The sequence below is a fragment of the Protopterus annectens genome, chromosome 6.part1, assembly GCF_019279795.1.
Source record: "Protopterus annectens isolate FY-2018-M chromosome 6.part1, PAN1.0, whole genome shotgun sequence".
Lineage (NCBI taxonomy): Eukaryota > Metazoa > Chordata > Ceratodontiformes > Protopteridae > Protopterus > Protopterus annectens.
In genome coordinates this window covers 429219335-429233591 of record NC_056738.1, presented here as the reverse complement: position 1 = coordinate 429233591, position 14257 = coordinate 429219335, and the positions used below count along the sequence as shown (strand labels likewise).

Genomic DNA, 14257 nt, shown 5'->3' with positions numbered 1-14257 from the left:
TCAGCGGGGCAAAAAATATAAGACCCCCAAGGAGAGCACCAGTACCAACTTGGGATCTCAATTTTGTTTTAGAAAAACTCATACTGCTTCCTTTTGAACCAGCCAGCACAGCTGATCTAAAATTCTTATCATGGAAAACTGCTCTGCTCCTAGCAATAACTTCAGCAAGAAGAGTCTCAGAGTTACAGGCATTTAATGGCTGTGGAACCTTTCATCATTTTTCATCAGGACAGGGTTTCTCTTAGGACAAACCCAACATTCATGCCAAAAGTGGTCTCCAATGTGGCCTTAAACCAAACCATTCATTTACCTACTTTCTACCCAAATCCCCAGAATAAAGGGGGAGACACTTCTGCACGCTTTGGATATACACAGACAGCTACGATTCTACTTGTACAAAACAAAAGCTTTCAGAAAAACTGAGCAACTGTTTGTAGCCTATGCTGCAGGATCACAAGGAAAGCCTATTACAAAGCAGACAATCTCAAAATGGATAGGACACTGCATCCGCTTCTATTATGCACAACATGGCAAATCAGTGCCTAAGGGCATTAGGCCTCATTCTACCTTAGCAGCAGCCACTTCAGCAGCTTTTCTCAGAGGAGTACCAACCAAAGACATTTTAGAAGCTGCAACCTGGCGCTCAGTGCACACTTTCACAAGTACTACCACTTACCTCTCTACTCTAAATCCAGAGCAGGCTTTGACACTGCAGTTCTGCAGTGCCTGGTAGCCTCTCCAAATCCAATTTAGACCCAGCCGCCCTACCTCAGCTTTGGGATTCTACCTAAGTGTAATGACTGCAGTAGTGAAACATGATGAACATAGTACAGTTGTGTACCTACCAAAAATGTAGATGTTTGAGTGTATTCACTGTTGCAGTCCAGGTTACCCACCCACCATCCCCCTTTTCATTGTTGGGACTTTTCTGTACTTAACTCTATACAACCTATGTGGTGTATTTGGTTGTAGATGAAGGAAATGTTTATAGTAATATATGCATGTTTTTTAGCATAATTTTATCTTTCCAGCCTTCCTATCTGAGGGCACCTGACATCTGGGGCAAGAAAAACTGAAGAATATGGCATCTGTTTCAACTTTTATACCCCTGGCGCACTGACGTCAGGGAAGAGGCGACAGCAACCGATGCCGGGTCAAGACTTTGGAACTCGGGCTGACTGCGGGTCGCCTGCCAGCAGGATAACCCAAGTGTAATGACTGCAACAGTGAATACACTCGAACATCTACATTTATGGTAGGTACATAACTGTACTTTCCTCTACTTCCGGCTGGGGGCCAGTCATTACCAGTTCAGAGTGCTACCCTTTGGTCTCACCACAGCCCCCAGGTTGTTCACCAAAGTGATGGCAGTGCTGGCGGCTCACCTGCAGCTGCAGGGCTTCCAGGTCTTCCCCTACCTGGACGATTGGCACCTTTCTGCACCTTCAAGGCATCGACTTTGACAAGCCAGGGATTCCCTTCTCCAAACAGCCCACCAGTTGGGCATAACCATAAATCTCAACAAATCTCTACCGACTCCGGTTCAAGTTCTGTATTTTTTTGGAGCTCAGTTGGACACAATTCAGACCAAGGTATTTCTAACCTCAGACAGACTCCAGTCCCTAAAACAGGTTTTATATATCCTTCAAGCTCAGTTGGCGGGGTCCATAGTGGCCATGATCACCCTCGTATCCATGTCCTGGTTGCACATGAGGGTACTTCATTGGACCCTTGCGGTTCAGTGGTCCCTGCTAGACCTCTAGTTGTCACACCCTATTCGCATATCTCTGATATGCAGGGATTGTCTTCTATGGTGGATTCGATCCCTGGATGATCTTCGGGGTCACCCCTTTATTTTTCCTGCCCCTTTGACCACAGTGACCATGGACACCTCTCTGCTAGGTTGGGGGGGGGGCATTGCCTCCCCACGAGACTCGATTGCATATCAGTGTCCTGGAGATGAGGGCAGTGCTCCTACCATTGCAAGCTGTCCATGCCCATCTTCCTCTAGGGATGATTGCCATCCAGACAGACAGTATGTCTGTAGTCTGGTACATGAACAAGTATGAGGGAACCAGGTCTTATACCCTGTGTTATGAAGCCATGAGAGTGTGGGATTGGGCAATCTCCACCAGCCGTTTTCTGGTGGCAACGCACATTCCGGGGAGGTCCAACATTCTAGTGGAGATGTTCAGCAGGTCTATCCTGACACCTTACAAGTGGTCTCTGAATCCTTCAATAGTGAACCAGATGTTTCTAAAGTGGTGTCAGCCTTGCTGCGATCTCTTCACCTCTCCTTCCAACATGAAGTGCAGCGAGTTTTTCTCTCAACATCCCACAGGAGGAAGCCCACAGAGATGCTTTGGTTTATGCTTGGCCCTCCAGTTTTCTGTACGCTTATCCTCCTCTCCCTCTGATCCCAAAATTCCTTCAGAAAGCTCGCAAACTGGGGAGCTCCGTCTTCCTCATTGCTCCACTCTGGCCTCGCCAAGTCTGGTTCCCTTCTTTGTGGTCTTATGTAGTGCGTCCCCCCCCCGGACATTAGATCCGGCTCCAGATTTCATCTTTTATCCCACAGTAATTCCTCACCCAGATCTGGTCAGTCTGGACCTCAGTGCTTGGCTGATCCAGTTTCCATTATAGTCAGGATTCCCGGGTTAGCTTCACTGGTCAAAAAGATATTTGTTGCACCTCATAAATCTGCTACCAGGAAGGTTTATTCCAGCAAGTGGAAGTGTTTCTCTATTTGGGCATCTCAGCGTAACCTAGATCCCTTTACTGCTCCAATTCCGATGGTTCTAGAATTTTTGACACGCATTTTTCATCAAAGTGCCAGTTCTTCTATGGTCAAAGTCCAACTGGCAGCTTTATCTAACTTTCATGTAGGTGACAACACGACTTCTCTAGCTTCTTCTAAGCTTTGCAAAGCCTTTTTTAAGGGTACCGTTTTTTGCTTCGGTCACCAGTTAAGGACCCAACACCTCCTTTGGGATCTTGGGATCTTACATTGGTTCTGCAAGCTCTTGTCTGTTCCCCTTTTGAACCTGCAGCTTCAGTGGATCTACAGTTCTTGTCATGGAAAACAGCTTTTCTGATTGCCATTACATCACCCAAAAGGGTTTCGGAACTTCTGGTGTTATTGATCAAACCTCCTTATATGATCTTTCATAAGGATAGGGTGTCCTTGCTCACTAACCCCTCTTTCTTTCCCAAGGTGGCTTTGGAATCCAACATTAATCAGGTAATTAATCTCCCTGTTTTCTTTCTGAATTTTCAGAATAAGGGTGAATACAAATTGCACTTGTTGGATGTTCATAGACAGTTAAGTTTTTACTTGCATAGGACTAAATTTTTCTGTAAGTCTGACCAACTCTGTTTCCTATTCTAAGCCCTTTTTAGGGAAACCTGTATCGAAGGTCACCATTCCTCGTTGGATTTCTCAGTGTATTATCCTGGCATATTCAGCTAGAGATTTAACCCCACCAGATCATATTAAGGTGCATTTGGCTAGATGTATGGCTACTTCAGCTGCCTTCTGGTCCAAAGTTTCATTGTATGACATTTGCTCTGTGACCAGTTGGGCATGTTCGTATACTTTCATTTCGCTCTACAAGTCGGAGGTTCTATCCAGGAACAGGGCATCCTTTGGCTCCACCGTGCTGTGGAATATCCTTCCATTAGGGTCTCCTAGGTGTTTGGTAGGTAGGGACTCTGACCCACAGGTTGAAGAGCAAATGAAGACAACAACTTCAGATGGAGAAGTTATGTATTCACCATAAAGTTCCATCTTATTTGTTGCTCTTCATTTGTCTTCAACCATCCCTCCCTTCTTCCTCCTGCCTTACGTGGTCTGTGTGTTGGTTTGGCCAGAAGAGATATAGTCACCAAGTTGGCATACCTTTGTATTTCCTCTTCATGCTTCTGGAGACCTATTGTTATGGGATAAGGTCTTGGGTCAGGTTGGGATGCTACATATAGCAGCAAACTCAATCTGAAGGGAGGAGGGAGACGGGCATTATGGGCAGGGGAGGAGCTTGGAGCTCCGATCAGATGTTGTAAATGAGGCAGAGTCGGATTCGATCCAAAGCCGGGTACCCCACAATTTGAAGACAAATGAAGAGCAACAACTCTGATGGAACGTTAAGGTGCATACATAAATTCTTTATATCAACTCTTTGACTTCAAAAGCATCAAAAAAGCAAAATGCTTGCATATTTCTTTATTTTGGTCATTGTTTTACTGTCCCTGGTTATAGTTTGGTTGCAGGATGTACCAACAACCGTATTGTGTGTCATACAGGGAAAAACGCAATGAAAATAATGCAGGTACTTACTTTCTGTCACTAACTGAATTCATCCACATAGTACAAACAATGCCAGGATACACAGTTATGAAAGGAAATCTGGGAGCAAGGAACAAATTGACAAGAAAGCAGATAGCTTAGGATTTGGCAGTGATCTCTGAACAATAATTTAGTTTATGCAATACAGGAATAGTCAAATACATTTCTCATGCCAGAATGCATGATTTTAATGATAAAATGAATGTTTTGATAATAGTAATGCTGATTGTTTAGTCAAAAGTAACAAAAAAAGGTTTATGTAATTAGTACTTCATTGCAGGTGCGAAAATGTAAAGCACAAAATATGGTGAAGCCTTTGCTGTCACTTGCAATGTTGAGCACTGTTAGTTAACATTTTGAAAAATAGTTATTTATTTGAAGGCTTCAGTTGTCTGCAAGGTAAGAATTATATTAGGATTTCTTCTAAAGCAGTAGCTTTAAAAGACCATGACATGGCACGATGACTCCAGGATGGAATTGCAGTCCTGTTTGACCATGATGTAGTAATATGCAAAATATGGGCTGTGCTGTGGTCAAGTTTTGCTATCTAATAGTTATAGCTCCTGTACTATCATCTTTTTATTTGTATATAGTGGAATGTATCGAGCATCAATTATCAGGGGTGAATTTCTTCAGAAAATGTGCGTGTCTGCATGGTAAGATTCTGCTGCATATAAGAGTTGCTTTGCAATTTCTGTGTGCATGGAAATATGCTATATGAGTCACTTTGCAATAGCAACATCTGGTTTGTTGTGTTTTCATAGGTTCCTAGGTGTTTAATAGGCTAACAACCACAAGGGCCTTTTTAAACATAGTCATGCATCCCAAATCTTTGACAAGTTCTGATACCCTTGATAAGTGTAAGCATGGGGATGGGAGAGGAAAATTTACAAGCTAGGGCCTGGGAGATGAAAGGTACTTGCATGTATTAGTGTGCTACTCTTAGTTTAAGATGGTATCCTTGTTAGTGTTCTATGCAAGGCTGCAAGATGCATTTTTTGTATTATCAACAGACAAATCAGAGAGAGGGATTGAGAATCTAAATTGTACATATTTCACTGCTTAAAGTTATTGTTACTGTGAGGTAAGGTGATTTATCCTTTCTCCACTGCAGGGTGATCTAAGAGTTAGTATATATAATGTAGCTGGGGTGTAGGGGGGGGGGTCTTGTCCCTTTAAAAAAATAAAACATAAAAAGGTAAAAAGTGATTTATTTTAGTTTTTAATGGGTTTGTTATTTGATGTGGTACTCATTCAGTTGTGGTGTAATGATTCTTCTGCTTAGTTGATGTTGACTCGAGCATATGATATAAATCCTATGCATCTAGAAGAAAAAAAAATATGTATATATGTGTGTGTGTGTTTATGTATTTATGTACGCGTGTGTGTGTGTGTGTGTGTGTGTGTGTGTGTGTGTATATATACACACACACACACACACACACACACACACACACACACACACACACACACATATACCATACTACCTGTTCCTTAACTTAATGCACCCCTCTTCTAGCTGTAACAGCTGTCTGGCTGCAGTAATGAGAGAATTATCATTTGCCATTCAAACCATGTAAGTCCTTGTATTTCAGATCAACAATAGTAATTGAGCTACTGTCACTACTAATTGCTTACTGATTATTGCATTCAGGTTGGTACAGCCTTAACTCCACATTAAGCTGTCCTTCACTGTCTCATTCTCACACATGTACACCATAGTTTATAACAATTCAGTCTTCTGGTTCTCGGCTGATGCTCACCATAACTGTCCAGTCAGTGTAGTACTTGTTAGAAAGAATTTGTTTGTTTTGTGTGTGTAGTAGTAGACTACTACAAGTTAATTTTATTTTTATGTAAGAGAATTGTATTTTAGTTTTATACAAGTTCCAAGTTTTATACAGGTTCAGATGTTAATAATATAAATAAAACAGTTTTGTTCTGGTTTATATTTTGTTATTTAATGAAGAAGGCTGAAGCATGGCTGCAGTTAATTTTATCTTTATAAAAGAAAATTGTATTTTAGTTTTGCATAAGTTCAAATATTAATATAAATAAAACACTTGTTCTTATTTTGCGTTTCATGATCGTATTTTGCTTGTCTGTTTAGTTTGTGGTTAAAAGTTGGCACCCCACAATTCCATCAGAGTTAGTGGGGGCTACATCATTATGTATGCAAATTTTATGCTAATCAATGTACAGATGTGTTACTATTTTTCATGGGCCTTTGTCCAGAATTTTTATGTTTCCAGGTTGAGAGGTACCCACACATAGAGATATATGTATGTATACACATATAGAGATATGTGTATATATACATATACAAATATATAAAAAGGTGTATGCATATGTGTGTGTGTGTGTATGTATGTAAATTTTTATATATATATATATATATATATATATATATATATATATATATATATAATTATGTGTATATGAGAGAGAGAAAGGGAGATCACTGAGCTATTTCTTAACTACCGAGAAACTTTGTATAGAGGTTTACCTCTTAGTTACAATTGCTGGACAGGGCAGAGCAATGTCTTCATCATACTGTCTTACTGATTAGGTTATGCAGTGCTCAAGTAGAACTTCTACAAAATCTAAAAAGCAAGGGTCCCAATATTGAACTTGGGTGAATTCCTTTTACTTATAAACTTAATACAGAATTTTAGTTCTTACCTCACTTGAAATTTCCTGTTTGTTAAATATTTATCCAGCCGTCTGAGACCGGCATGACTGAAGGTGCAGTATAGCTTTTCAGTTGAATTTGTAGTGTCTGCACAGATCTTCTGAGGGCTTTAGGCTATATGCCATCTTTTATCTTAGTGGTTCCCCATTAACCATAAATTGTTTTGCACAGGAGGAAGATCCAGTGGACCTGGAAGGTCTTGTGGATAACATTACAATCTCAGTCAGCCAGTGAGCCAAAGACTGCACCTGATCTTGTTTACTGGGGAAGAATTCAAATAGTGGTCTTAGCAGGTGCCACAAAATCAGAGTATGCAGTCTGTGATCCAAGAGGGGACTCTGACTATAGTAGTTTGATTTTACTTGGAGAGTCCATAGAGCCATCCTCAAGATGTAGAGCACCTAGAAAGCCCCTCCAAGACCAGAAGGCATGCTAGTCAGAAGGAAATGGTTTCTCATTTTAGTCATAAGGACTTTGAAAATTGTTTGGCATTCAAGATCTTTGACTGTATTTGCATGCAGCACCACAGTTATGTGGTACATAAAGCAAGGTGGGATATACTTGTACCAGTATTGCAAGTTAGCACTGACAGCAAGAAGCCTGTCACTCAATTCTTCAATTGCAGGCATGTTATATCCTATCAGACCTGAATGTAGAGTTGAAACTGGATCCTAGTGTGTTCCAGCAACTAATCACAAGGGAGGAGGAGGGTACTGTAAATGGGCTTATTTGCCTCCATAAAGAAATACCACAAGAAGAGTTTATTTTGTAGGTACTTGATGGACAGAGAGAGAGTTGATGAATGTGCTCCATTACCATGCCTTCTCCCACATTCCACTAAACCCCATAGTGTTACAGAAGGTCAGAGAAGACAGAGCAAGGTTCATTCATATAATCCCTCTGTGACTATGGTAGGTATGGTTCTCCATACTAGTCCAGCTAACCAGAAGGATCTGTGTGGTCTGCTGGCATAGTAAGAAGAGTCAGTAATGCATCAAACCTCAGGTGCTGTGAATGCTGCCAACCTGATCTTCAAGATCAGTTTCTCAAAGGGCAGTGCTACACATCTTACAAGAGTCAAGAAAGTGTAGTACTAGAAAATCGTATCATGCTAAATGGAAGAGGTTTACCCTTCTGTATTAATCAAGAACCTTCCACCCACAAGAGTCACAGGAGCAGATGTCTTGTGGCACACCTTTTTGTTAATGGCTTCTTGCATGCATCTGTTTGTCATTGTAGCTTATCTCCCCACTTAGCCCACAAATCTGTTCATCATGGGAGTCCTGCATTTGAAACTGACTGGGAAGGCGATTCCTGTATACTCTGGTCTTAATTTTGAAATGAAAATGTTAACTTTAGTCACTTCTGAGTTCTTGCCATGGACAACCTTATTTTTGGTGGCTCACACCTAGGATAGGAGGATTTAGACTCTATCTCTGATGTGCATAGAGCTGTATACTATCTTTCACAGAGAGAGTGAGCCTTAAACTCTTCCTTTCATTGAAATGTGGTGTCTGAACTGACACTTAGACTATTCTGCTTGCCACTCTTTCTTTTCTAATCCAAAATACAAGTGTGGAAGAGTGCTGCGCTTTCTCTGTGTTAATAGGCCCTTGATATTGTATTGCCTAGCAAGAAACCAGATCTGTGAAATCCATCTCTTTTGTGTCAAGCAAATGGTGCAAGCCTGACTCCAAGCAACACTTAGTAAATAGTAGCAGACTGCTTACATATCAAAACATGTTACAATGGAAAGCACCTGGAAGTACCACTTACAGCTTTCTGCACTGGGGTAGCAACCACTTTTAAGGAAGTATCATTTCACTGTGTTCATGAGACAGCCACATGGAATACAGTTCACACCTTCTAAAGATATTAAAAGCTGGACCTTACACCCATGAGCAGGGCTCATATCATTACAGCCATTTTATGCTATGATTTTCTATTTAGTTCTCTTCCTATGGATAATGAATCATGATGTGGCAGTGAATCCTTTGATGAGCATAGTACAGGTGTGCGAGTGCCTAAGCTAGGAGCCTAGGTGGTGAGATCACCATAATCATAGATGTTTGTGCTGTGTTGTATCATTGTTACAATGTAAGCTCCACCCTGTTCTCCCATTTGTAAATGATTATCATCCTGTTCCTTGAGAGGATAATTGGTATGGTGGAGGAGGCTGAATATTGTTACAATCTGTGTACGTATTACATCCCCCACCCAATGAAACTTCCTCATGGAGCCTCTACAGTGTCTTGGGAATTTCACTGTAGAAACCCTGGAAATCAAGGGAAGCAGACTTTACCTACCAGGGACAGGTGCTATTTCTCCATCTAAAACCGAGAGCACTCTGGTGACCATTCTGCAGAGAAAACACTAAAAATGGCAGTTTTTTTTTTCTGTGTCACGTCAGTTGTCTTGAGCTAGGGGAGGAGTTCATCTTGCTCTGGGGATGTCTGAAATCTGTAGAAGTCAGACTGGATTGCAGACTTCCATCTGCTAATAGTTCCTGTGGATAATGAGTCTTACTACACCAGTGATTCAAAGGTTCATAGGTTGGTACTAGGCTGTTAGCCCTAGGGCCTATACAAGCCTAGCCATAACAATTCCCTGTCTGTTTCTTCCCACACTATTTATTTCCTTGGACCCCTGTCTAACAGGGGGACTGATGTGATCCCCGGGGTGAATTTCCTATCTCCCATCCAATCATCAAGGTTCCTTTTGAGGAGGCCCAAAGGAGGTACTCTGCTTGACATATATGGGCAGTCTATTCCAGAGTCTGGGGAGTCTCTGGGTCAGGAACCTATCCCTCCAGCATGTTTTGTTTATTGTGATGACAAGGTTTAGATCCCTGGAGCATGTGGCTCTGAGGGATTGGGATTGGGATTTCTTTAAGTGTAATATGTCCAACAGCTCTGGGTTTGACATGGCCTTGTATGTTAAGCAGAGATCGTCTCTGAGTAAATGATATGCGACAGAGTATAGCTGGAGTTTTTTAAGCCGGTAAGTGTAGGGCATCTGCTTTAGGCCTGTGATTCTTTTAGTGAGGTATTTCTGCAGTATTTCCAAGTTGTTGCAGATGTCTTGAGAGATGCATACCAAACGGGGCGTTGTATTCTATAATTGTTCTAATGAGGGATGAGTACAGTGGGACAATGACCTTCTTTTTTCTGGAAGAAAAGCCCTTAGTGATGAGGTATGCCACATAGAAGAATTTCCTGACTATTGTGGTGGTGTAGTTATTGAAGGTGAGACCACTGTCCACCTGTGTCCCTAAGTCTCTTATCACACTTTCAGTGTTTAGTGTACTGCCACCTATGTGGTAATTCACAGATACATGTTTTTTTCCCAAAGGGGATAACTATACATTTCTTGGCATTGAGCTTGAGCCCATGGCTCTGGCACCAAGCATCTGTTTCTGTAAGGCCGTTTTGTAGAGTATCCACATCATTTGGGGATTCAATAATGGCTCACAGTTTGCAGTCATGTGAAAACTTTGTTAGCCAGAGTCTCTTAGTGTCGGCCTGTACTTCAGAGAAGTAGATGCCAAACAAGAGCGTTCCCAGGACTGAACCCTGAGGTACTCCACTTGTCTGGAACTGGATTTGGCGTCTGCTATGTTTACAGTGTGGGTTCTGTCAGTAAGCCAGATGGCAACCCATCGAATGATGTAGGGAGTAATGCCCAGCTTAGTAAGTCTATCTATGATTCCAGAGTGGGGGATGGTGTCAAAGGCCTTGGTGAGTTCCAGGTAGGCTGTGTGGACCGCCTTACCCTCATCCACGGCTTTGGAGACTGATTTGAAGAAGCCAGTCAGGTTCAGGAGACAAGATCAGCCCTTCACGAACCCAAACTAGGTGGGGTCCAGTGTTTGAAGGTTGCCAATGTCTTTGTTTATAAGTTCCGTGATAATACATTCCATGGCCTTGCAGATCAGGCTTGTCAGACTGATGGGGGCGGTAGTTCCCGGGATCCAAGGTGGATCCCCCCTTGTGGAGTGGGATAACTGTAGCTGTGTGCCACTCAGTGGGCACAAAGCCTGAGGTGAGGCTATGATTAAACATGACACTTAGGTGAGGTGCCAGTTCATTTTGTAGTTCATGTAGTACACAGCCCGGGATGGCATCTGGTCCCATGGATGCTGTATTCTTAGATTTCAAGAGTTCGTTTTTTACCTGTGTGGCCGTTATTACCGGAATTTGGCAATCTTCCAGTATTGAGATGGGCTGTTTAGGGGATGAGAGGGGGGTGAAGTTGGCACTAAATTGATCTGCCAGGATATTGGCAATATCCTTGGGATCAGTATATTTAATGCAATTTTGTTGTACCTCAGAGCAGATCTGGGCATTGCCATTTAGTTTCTTGACATAGTTATAGAACACCTTGTGGTTGTCTTTGAAATCTTTGGCAATTTTATTTTTGTAACTAGCTTTGGAGGATTTTATGAGGGATGTTAGCTTCTTACTGAGGCTGGTAAGGGAGTTTTTTGCATCCTGGGATTTTCCTCTTTTCCTCAACAGTTTCTTCCTTTTGTTGTAAAGTTTGTTTATGGCAGGGGACCACCATATTGGCTTCCTTTTTTTGGAGGAGAGCATCTTGGTTCTATTTGGGATGGCACGATTCATGCATGAGTAGATGTGCTCATACAGTGCCTTAGTGTAGGATTCAGCAGTCGAACTTTCAGTTCCCGTCTGCATGGGTGTCATGAAGTTTGTCCCTTCTGACTTGAGTAGCATGAAGTTGGCTTTGGAGAAGTTTTTTATGGAGGTTTCCTTACTGGGGGGTGGGGGATATGGATGTTAAGGGTGATTAGCTTATGGTCAGACCTGACCAACGAGGGGGTGACCACAGGTGTGGAGTATCGATTTCCCATGTTGGTAATGACCAGGTCTAGGATATTGGAGCACCTGGTGGGACTATGGATTAGTTGATCCATGGCATTGGAATTTATGAATTCCAAGAACCGTTGGGCAAAGGTGTTGGTACATGAGTAGTTTTCCCAGTTAATGGCAGGGTAGTTGAAATCACCCAGTATTAGGGTGTTTGGTTGTATCTTAATATTTTCCAGTATGTTTAGAAAGGTGTAGTGAGAATCTTGGGGCATGGTGGGGGATCTGTAGCTAGCTACAATTTGGATTGCAGTCTTACCTAGTGTTAGCTGCACTTGGAGAATTTCAGACGCATTGTGTTGGGCAACTAGCCTGGTCGTGTGAATATCCTTGGTGAATATGGACACTCCTCCACCTTTAGTGTTTCGGTCCTGGTTTGGTGGCCGAACAGTGTGGTAAGAGTTGTAGCCTGGTATTGCAGGGGTGCTCTCTGGAGCCTTGAACCAGGTCTCAGTTACTGCACAGATATTGATGTTCTCCATTTTTAGGCGTGCCTCAAGAGAATGCATTTTGAGGTTTAGACTTCTAGCCCTGAGTAGCATTACCTTCAGAATTTGCATGCTTGTACCTGTTACGGTGGTGCTTTTGTCCTTTGAACCTTGCCTAAAAAAGCCACTGTAGGGTTGGCAAGAGCCTTAGCCAGTGACCTGAATCCCAGGGGCGACAGGTGCATACCATTTTTGGCAAAGCATCGTGGTTTGTCGATCATGTCGGCCTAGGCAGACAGATACTGGGTCCCTTTTGAATGACTCCAGAAGCTTATCCAATTGTTGAAGTCAGTCATTTTGTCCTTATATTGTGGTATCATTCTGGGTGAAGGCAGGATGCTACTCAGTGCTAGAGTCCTACCTGCCTAGGCCACATGATCTGTGAGCTGTTCCATGTCTCTCTTCATGTAGTCCAGGGAGGTATGTCTCAAGTCATTCACTCCAACATGGACAATGACAGAGTCATATTTGTACTTGTTGTGGAGTGACTTGAGTGCATGCGTTATGTGGCGGATCCTGGCACCCGACAGCTGACTGTAATTTTCTCCTTGTTCAGCCTGGTGAGTGGGACATCAGTGTGCCTGGCTATAGAGTCACCTATGACTAAAGTGGTGGGTACATTGTCTTGTCTTAGGGGCTGATGCTGGGTGGCACACTGGTGTTGTGAGCTATGTGACACTTTGGTTGTGATTGGTGTTTGTTTGCGTTTCAGCTTCGGAGGTCCTTGTTGCTTGGGCAGGTTGTCTAGCACAATCTTGGGTGGAGAGAGCTTTGCTTCCATTTTGGCTATGTAAGTGCATCTCTCTGAGGTTGTAGTGTTGTGTGGTAGGAGCAGAGGGCTGTCTGTGTACATGAGGCAATTGCTGCATTGTCCCAGTATGCCCAGATTCACCAGGTGGACAGGAGAAATCACTGGAAGCTGACCCTTGGACATGCCTGGTTTGGTGCTTTTTTTTCCCCTTTACCTTGGTAGGGTTCTTAGCAATTATAGGCTGTTTAGTGCCTATGATTAAGTTATCCTTATTAACAAGGAAAGTTGAGAGCTTGTATCAGTTTAAGGCTTCCTAGTGCTTTCCAGCAGGTATTGGAGCAAGTGCTAGTCACAGGGATGCTTAGAGGTAAGATGAAAAAAAATGGTTTATCCTATACATGGCAGTGTGCACTAGATAAAATAGATGTGAAAGTATGTAACTTAAGTTTTACCTGCCTAAAAAGTTAAGTTTTAGTGGAGAGTCACTATTTTTAAAACAGCAAGATAGATTGAAAGGGGGTGGTCACTTTTGTATTCTGGTACTATGGAATACAGTAGGATGGTCAATAAATTTAAATAGTTGAAGGGGAGTGATTTCACAAAAATGATAATGTTGTGCTTACTCTCACAAGCCAGTGAAAGCAGAGAGGAAGTATGATATATGGTCAAATTAACATGAGGCAGGCAACTAGAAAGACAGTGGCATTTAAGAACACGGCAGTAAGCGGGTGGGAGGGTGGAAAAAAAATTTCTGTCTGACGCACAAGAGACCGAGCTGTGGTCTCTCTTGAAATTTTAATATGTAGTTAAAAGCAGAATACAAGTAAAACACAAGGTAAAGGAAACAAATCACAGTATTCAAAATATAAAAAGTCAATAAAATAATACAAAATACAGCAAATAAAAAGCAAACTAACCTTTCCTTCACAGCAAAGTGTAGCAGAGTCTGGACGAGCCTTTCTAATAAAGATATGATATTGGAACATTTACATGTGTGAGGAGTATAGTCACATAACAGTACTTAAGTGGATGGAAGGAAAAGGGTTATGATTTCAGACTTAGGGAAATGGAACACTGTGAGTTGTAGACTGGAAAAAG

The 14257-nt window shown here is 42.2% G+C and overlaps 1 protein-coding gene across 1 annotated transcript in view; it reads left to right on the top strand.

The window, feature by feature from the left end:
* INO80D (INO80 complex subunit D) overlaps window positions 1–14257 on the top strand; it is a 1521357-nt gene that overhangs the window by 331732 nt on the left and 1175368 nt on the right. The window lies entirely within an intron of this gene.